The sequence below is a fragment of the Portunus trituberculatus genome, chromosome 25 (genome assembly GCF_017591435.1).
Source record: "Portunus trituberculatus isolate SZX2019 chromosome 25, ASM1759143v1, whole genome shotgun sequence".
NCBI lineage: Eukaryota > Metazoa > Arthropoda > Malacostraca > Decapoda > Portunidae > Portunus > Portunus trituberculatus.
This window is the reverse complement of record NC_059279.1, coordinates 2,799,927-2,808,644: the sequence shown is the minus strand read 5'-3', so window position 1 is coordinate 2,808,644 and position 8,718 is coordinate 2,799,927. Positions and strand designations below refer to the sequence as shown.

The following is an 8,718-nucleotide window of genomic DNA, read 5'->3' as shown; positions in this document are numbered from 1 at the left end:
GGGGAGGGCAACAGAGAAAGGGGGGTTCCAGGGAGGCAAGGGAGGGTGAGCAAGGGCAGAGGATGAGGCAGTGACCCGTAACAGCACTACCGGTTCTCCACTAAGTAAGGTCAGACGTGCCAAGATGCCATCTCGCCACGGGAAGCCAAAAGCTGGATTCGTGATGTGCTGGAGTGTTGGAAATTCTGGTAAGTTTAATAGACTTTAGGAACTTGTGTATAGCAGTCTTCTTCGTCATGTAACTTGTAATTATTGGTGGAATAAATGTGGACTTGTGTAACTACTAGGCTATAGATTCTTAAATATTGAGCTACAAGTCAATCTCTGCCTTCGCATCGTTAACTAATTGTCATTATTCTCTTTGGTAGTAATCTTCAAATATAACACAACACGTGAATGTGGCAATTTACGAAAATATTCCAGTCTAATGTGTCCAGCAGGTGTTGAGTGAGAGGCTCCGCTGTGAATGAGCGACCGATTAACAGCAAGTGCCACCCACGCAGCCATCTGGAATAGCGCTCATTTCCAGGATCTCGATAAAGGCAGCCAGTATCATCAGCGATAACCGTAAAGACTCCTGTGTTATCACGGTGGTGGTGTACACGCAGCCCGTCGCGCATGCGTGGAGCGGCTGGAGGCTGTGGCTGCTCGACCGTTTGTTTTGGAGCAGAAGAGAACGTTGCCTTGCAGTGAGAACACGAGGGTTGTGGATTCTGTGTTTTTGCCTTGTGAGAGTGATATCCAGGCGTCGGCCGTGGATTATTTCAGTGACTCATAGTACCTCTGGATCTATTGTGGATATACATAAAGAGAAGAGGAGTCCCAGCGCCCCTGGAGAGCAGTAAAGGTAAGAAATGAAGGATTAGGTGTGTGGGTTGGGCCGCGGCAGCAGACGACAGCCCTTCAGGGTCAGCTGATCGGCGAGTCAGGCCGCGCCAGCAACAGCTTAGCGCCGCACTGACGCAATCCCGGACAAACCACGCTGTAGGTTAGACTAAAAACACTTACAGCAATACAATAACCTCGTTAAAATAGGAAATGCGGACTGATGTAGGAAAAAATGGTTTGGGTGAGTGTGTTTGATTCCCGCGTTGGCAACTGTGGTGCGTGTTTTGGTGTGGAGGGTGTGCGTGAGTGCCCGGGAATATCAACCTTATGTCCTTATTGTGTGTGTCATGCTGTCATGGCGGCATGTGGTGCACGCGTTGGTGCCTGTGTGGTGTGGTGATGGTGGTCTGAGGTATGAGGGGGTGGTGGTGATGGTGGTGCAGGGGAATCGATATCTGGTGACTGCAGCCGTAATGTGAGGGGACGGATGGCTGGGTTTTGGCGGCAGCGGTGTAACTCACTCTAAGCATGATATAACACGCTACACCATACACGGGGCACCACGCAGCATGGAATAATGGTCATTAGGGCACAGCAAACAAGAATATCACATAACTTAGAGAACAGTAATGAACACTACACTACGCCACGCCACGCCACGCCACGCCACGAGGTAAACAAAGCAACAGTATCGCCACCACAAACTACTGCCACTACTGCACTCAAGACACCACACCCTACCACATTCAAAAATAAAACTATGAAAAAAAATACACCATTATAAACAAAATGCTCCTTCACTACCGGCATCACCACCACTATCACCATCATCACCATCAAAATCAGAAGGCCTAACCACAGTTCTCCTTCATTCACCACCACCACACCGTATCACCGCATTCCTATACATACATAAATAACTATTCCTCCTTCTCTCTTCACCACATAATAACTGCACCACCACACTATACCGTTAGCAACACAAGTTTAATAATTGCACACACACACACATACATACATACATACATACATACATAACACTATCACTTTTCACATTATTATTCGTCACGTTACACTGTCAAGTTTCACCGCCACCATCACCACCACCACCATATCGTCTTCAACACCACCACCTTTGCCTCAGCCACACCTTTGCTTCGTTACAATTACCTAAACTGGGTCACGCCACATCCTTGTTCCACCCGTTACCACACCAGCGAGACGTCAATATCTTCACCACCACTACCACTACCGTCACTGCCACCACCACAACCACCACCACCACCACCATTACCAGTAACAAAAGCAATACATTTCGAACTTCATGCATTACTTCATACCACACTGCGAAACTAAACAGCAACAACAACAGCAACAACAGTAACAATAACGTCAGCTGTTCACTACCTCAAGTTTCCCTCAGGTAAATTTCCCCAACAAGTATTTTAGCCCTTCATGGTTTCCTGTTTGAATAATTCCGGCTTGTTATTGATTAGGTTGGGTGATCATTGTTCTTTTTTCCTTATTTATTCGTCTATTTATCAAGTTTCTATGTTACTTGGTGATTTACTTCGTTGTTTGGTGAGTTAGGTGGTTAAGTATTCGGTTTGTTAGTTAAGTTAGTTCAGTAATTAGTAGTTTGTTTATGTATTTTTGAACGGGAGTAGTTGCAGGTGGAATTTACCTGAGTGGAGTTTATAGAACCACTGCACCACCGCCACTAACAACACCACCACCACTAACAACAATACCACCACTAACAACAATACTACTTCCACTAACAACACCACCACCGCCACTAACAACACCACCGCCACTAACAACACCACCGCCACTAACAACACCACCGCCACTAACAACACCACCACCACTAACAACAACGCCATCACCACTAACAGCAACACCACAGCCACTAACAGCAACACCACAGCCACTAACAGCACCACCACCGCAAAAAACAACACCATCTCCACTAACAGCACCATCACCACTAACAAACAACAACACCATCTCCACTAACAACACCATCACTACTAACAACACCATCACTACTAACAACACCACCACCATCACCACTTACACCACCACTAATACCACCACCACCACCACCACCAACAACAACAACAACAACAACACGTCAAACATTCCCACTGTGTACCTCCACCTTATCACACTTGAAATCCACTGATACACACAGGTACACATCACACTGTAGCATATCGCACCACAAACACTGCTGACCCATATTGAGTCACTACAGTACCCGTAACCCCATTCTGTTCACCATACGCTGATATTGATCCTGTTTCAACAGCAAACTCTCATTCTACCTGTAAAATACTCTTACGTTGCTCTCTCTCTCTCTCTCTCTCTCTCTCTCTCTCTCTCTCTCTCTCTCTCTCTCTCTCTCTCTCTCTCTCTCTCTCTCTCACGGCGACCAATTTTTAAGGCCCACAGAGACAATTAGCCGAGTTCTAAAGGTAATTTGATCTGTTGGTAAAGCAGAAATATTGTTAACATGTCACTAGAATTACAGAAACACTCTTAAAAACGGGTGTCACTTCAACTAGAACCCTTTGAAAAGAGTATTTCTCCTGTTGATGATGGTGAAAACTTGTTAACATGTCACTAGAATTACAGAAACACTCTTAAAAACCGGTGTCACTTCAATTAGATCCCTTTGAAAAGAGTATTTCTCCTGTTGATGATGGTGAAAACTTGTTAACATGTCACTAGAATTACAGAAACACTCTTAAAAACCCGTGTCACTTCAACTAGAACCCTGTGAAAATAGTGAGGGTGAGGCACAGAAGTGTTTCAGAATATGGGCCTTTGTTTTACTAATGACGTTTTTATGTAACTTTAATCATTATTCCTTGTAAAATAATTGTTATGTTCTCAGTAATTGTGTTGTAGTAATAAAAGACCTTCATCTCTTCATTCTATGTTTAAAAATACTCTTAAGTTGCTCTTTGTTTTACTAATGACGTTTTTATGTTAGAGTTTATTCATTATTACGTGTGGAGTCATTGTTTGTTCCTAGTTAAAGGTTTTGTGGTAATAATAGACAATTTCTTTTATGTAATAAGGAAAATGTAACTGTGTAAATATGTTTGGTATCAGCAATTATGTTTAAGCCAGTGAGAGAGAGAGAGAGAGAGAGAGAGAGAGATAGCATGTGCATGATTCACCTCACCCGTCACGCAGTTACTTCCTTCCACAACTCGGTGAACACACATTTAATTGACTCGTGAGCTGACAAGACGAGCATGACTGTCAGGAACTCTATAGGAAGCCTTCACTGAGACGTCACCACCACCACCACCACTACTACTACTACTACTACTACTACTACTACTACTACTACTACTACTACTACTACTACTTCTATCATCACCACTGTCACCACCATTACCACTACTACTACCACTGACACCACCACGACAACCCTAGTAGTAGCAGTCTACTACTACTACTACTACTACTACTACTGTTGAGGTGTGGCTGGGAAAGGAAACCTAAACAAAATGACTCATCGAGCAAGCTGTAACTTTCCGAGAGAGAGAGAGAGAGAGAGAGAGAGAGAGAGAGAGAGAGAGAGAGAGAGAAATCGATGGTGACTGAAATTCGACTCCTGTAAGTGAAATTCTGCTTAGATTTCACAATAAGATAATTGAAGCAAATATTTTGTATACAAATCAGAGAGAGAGAGAGAGAGAGAGAGAGAGAGAGAGAGAGAGAGAGAGCAATGTGGTGGAAAAATACCAGATGCAGAAGTATGTCGTGCAGGAAAGAGAGAGAGAGAGAGAGAGAGAGAGAGAGAGAGAGAGAGAGATAAAGGATGAAATGTGTGTATTAAAAATTGTCCCATGAATATTAAAGCAGGAGAGAGAGAGAGAGAGAGAGAGAGAGAGAGAGAGAGAGAGAGAGAGAGAGAGAGAGAGAGTGGCCAGATTCCATTCAGAAGAGAACCACAACATATGACTCATTACTTTCAGTGAACGCACACACTAGCGGTTCCATGTAGGTTTTTAATGACGTACATAAGACCATTGTGTGTGTGTGTGTGTGTGTGTGTGTGTGTGTGTGTGTGTGTGTGTGTGTGTGTGTCTCTCGTAACCTCCCTTCCTTCCTTCTTCCTCTTCCTCTTCCTCTTCCTCCTCTTCTTCCACCTTTGGTCTGTCTTCTTCACCATCTTGGTTTTTTGAAAGTCGGTGTTAGTTTCTCTCTCTCTCTCTCTCTCTCTCTCTCTCTCTCTCTCTCTCTCTCTCTCTCTCTCTCTCTCTCTCTCTCTCTCTCTCTCTCTCTATATACAGTATATATATATATATATATATATATATATATATATATATATATATATATATATATATATATATATATATATATATATATATATATATATATATATATATATATATATATATATATATATATATATATATATATATATATATATATATATATATATATATATATATATATATATATATAGAGAGAGAGAGAGAGAGAGAGAGAGAGAGAGAGAGAGAGAGAGAGAGAGAGAGAGAATAACAAAAACAACAATCTCTTTAGCTATATACATACAAATACAAGCAAACACGCTTACTATTCCGTAGAGCAAGAAGACCGGATGCTCTCTCTCTCTCTCTCTCTCTCTCTCTCTCTCTCTCACAGCGATAAGAGTACCCACACCTGACCTTCCACAAGTACTGTAGATAAGGTCTTGAAAATTGAGCTGATACAAAGACGAAGAGGGAAGAAAAAGGTTAGGAGAGAAAGGTCAAGGGTGAAGGATAATGTTAAGGGCAGAGATTACGTAGACCTGAGGGGGAAAAAAACAGGGAAATTAAGTGTTAACCAGTTTTGAGGGTGAATGAGTGGGGATTGTGGGACTGTTAGTGTTTGTGGTGGTTCATTTGTGTTCGAAGCTTTGTGTGTTGAGAGGTGAAGGGAAACGAAAATTGATTAATGTTTTGTGTTGTGTTGCTTTGTTTTGCTATGTTGTGTATGTTAACTTTTATTTTAAGTAATAGACGAGGACTAAAGGAAATTTGTGTTGGCTCATTTGTGTTCGTAGCTTTGTGTGTTGAGAGGTGAAGGGAAACGAAAATTGACTAATGTTTTGTGTTGTGTTGCTTTGTTTTGCTATGTTGTGTATGTTAACTCTTATTTTACGTAACTGATGAGGACTAAAAGAAATTTGTGTTGGTTCATTTGTGTTCGTAGCTTTTTGTGTTGCGAGGTGAAATGAAAATGAGCCTAGTAATGTAATTTTTGGTATAATTTGGCTTGTTTTTACGTATTATCCATGTAAACCCTTTTATTCTACGTAACAAATGAAAACTATAGGAAATGTGTTAGTTCAATAGTATTCGAAGCTTTGTGTCGCAAGGTGAAGTGAAAAATGAGGAGATTGATAATATAATGTTCTATATTGGCTTGTTTGTGTATATATTGCTATTTAAACCCTTTTATTTTACGTAACAAATGAAAACTATAGCAAATGTGTTGGTTTGATAGTATGAGAAGATATGTGTTGTGAGGATTAAGCGAAAATGACACTGACTGACTGACTGACTGACTGACTGATCTACTAACACGAATCTCAGTTTATCTTGGGACGGAGTGACTATAATAAGCAGCGGAACAGCGGAGCAGACTCGGTTATCAGGGTGTGAGATTAGTATGAGGCATTTACTGATAGCGGTGATGGGTGTGTGAAGATAAGCGTGTGTTATGCAAGACTCGCCACGTGTAGGTCTTGTGGCTTTATGCTGCTTCTCTAACCTTTGTTTTTACCTTGTGTTGCATCCATTCTGCCCTCTTTCCTCGCTCCTCTCTGTGTTGTATCTCTCTCTCACTCTTCATCTTGTTTTATTCTTTCAGTGACGAATTAACCCCTTCAGTACCATGACGCGTTTCCATTTTCATTCTGCTTACTATATGGTGGTTTTATACAGCTTCAGAAACTCATGGGAACGATTAAGATAGTGAAGACTGTGGCCATTAATCTTCTGACCTCCATAGACCTTTTCTAATGTCAATACAATGGTCTAATCGTACACAAATCTCAAGTTTAAAATGTGTAACAGTATTGAAGGGGTTAACATCATTCTCTCTCTCTCTCTCTCTCTCTCTCTCTCTCTCTCTCTCTCTCTCTCTCTCTCTCTCTCTCTCTCTCTCTCTCTCTCTCTCTCTCTCTCTCTCTCTTCTGCCCTCAACAACGAATAAACAAACTAATCACATAATTAACTAAATAACACTAAATAGCTGAGTTTCTGAATAACTCACTCACTCACTCACTCACTCACTCAGACTCACTTCCTAATCGTCTCTCTGCAAACATATCTCTCTATCTATCTATTTGTCTTTCTGTTTGTATGTATGTTTGTGTATGTCTAGCTATCTATCTATCTATCTATCTATCTATCTATCTATCTATCTATCTATCTATCTATCTACCTACCTACCCACTTACCCACCGACCCGCCTGCCTCCCTTCATCCCTCCCTCCCTCCCTAGCCACCCACTTGACAAGCTATTTAACTAACCTAACCTAACTAAACCTAACCTAACTTAACCTAGTCTTGCCTAACCTAACCTAACCTAACCTCAACCTTCCTGACTGGCTGACTAACTGACTACCTTCTCTCCTTTTACCACCTCCCCTCGTAGCTTCCTAGTGGTGCAGGGGTGACTAGTAACCTCCCTCTTTGCACCTGCAGCCTATACAGGTATCAAGGCCACATTATTATCTCGGCTTCAGTGCACGTGGACATGAGACAACCCGCTAGTATTATTAAAGGTCAGGGTGGTTTGGCTGGCTCTCTCTCTCTCTCTCTCTCTCTCTCTCTCTCTCTCTCTCTCTCTCTCTCTCTCTCTCTCTCTCTCTCTCTCATGATTTCTGTGGAAGTGAAGGTTAACGAGTTTTGGTACTCCACCCTCCACCTCTCTCTCTCTCTCTCTCTCTCTCTCTCTCTCTCTCTCTCTCTCTCTCTCTCTCTCCTCAGGCACTCTATTTGTTTCCCTTTCCACCTTTGTGACACAGAGAGAGAGAGAGAGAGAGAGAGAGAGAGAGAGAGAGAGAGAGAGAGAGAGAGAGAGAGAGATTTTCTTTACTGAAGGAAGAGGAGGAGAATAATACTGCTAGGGAAATACCCAGAGGTGTCTAGCCCTGGAGGAGGAGGAAGAGGAGGAGGAGGAGGAGGAGGAGCTGGGTTCATGATGGAGGAGGAATGAAAGAAGAATCAGGACAGAAATAAAAAAAAAATCAGAAGGAGGAGGAAGAAGAAGAAGAAGGAGGAGGAGGAGGAGAGGAGGAGGAGGAGGAGGAGGAGGAGGAGGAGGAGAGAAGGACGAAACAAACTTGATCTTATATACTTTCCTTTGTACTGGTGGCACGTTACTTACTTCTTCAGGAGGAGGAGGAGGAGGAGGAGGAGGAGGAGGAGGAGGAGGAGGAGGAGGAGGAGGAGGAGGAGGAGGAGGAGGAGTCTTTTCACACTTACAAGTCACATACCCTCAGTTGACAGTTGCTTAGTGATGTTATTCAGGACGCATCTCACTTTATTTAGAGTCTGCGTGTGTGTGTGTGTGTGTGTGTGTGTGTGTGTGTGTGTGTGTGTGTGTGTGTGTGTGCTCTATCATGATAACAGGAGGAAGAGGAAGAGGAGGAGGAGGTTGAGATAGTGGTGGTGGTGGTGGTAAAGGCGGAGGGGATAAAGAGAAGGAATAGGAGGAGGAGGAGGAAGAAGGGGAAGAAAATTAGGAGATAGTGGAAGAGATGATAAAAAAGAGGAGGAGGAGGAGGAGGAGGAGGAGGAGGAGGAGGAGGAGGAGGAGGAAGGTCGTGTCATTGAAAGCTTGTTATGCTGTCACTCGGGATAA

General features: G+C 42.7%; 1 long non-coding RNA gene across 2 annotated transcripts in view; it reads left to right on the top strand.

The window, feature by feature from the left end:
- The first annotated feature begins 36 nt into the window (after positions 1–36).
- LOC123508965 overlaps positions 37–8,718 on the top strand; it is a 55,071-nt gene continuing 46,389 nt past the window's right edge. Inside the window, exons 1-2 of one of the 2 annotated variants that reach the window (XR_006676057.1) lie at positions 37–188; positions 441–847. This is a non-coding gene — a long non-coding RNA (uncharacterized LOC123508965). Of the gene's footprint in view, positions 189–437; positions 848–8,718 lie in introns of both variants that reach the window. The other variant, XR_006676058.1, reaches the window with a different exon arrangement.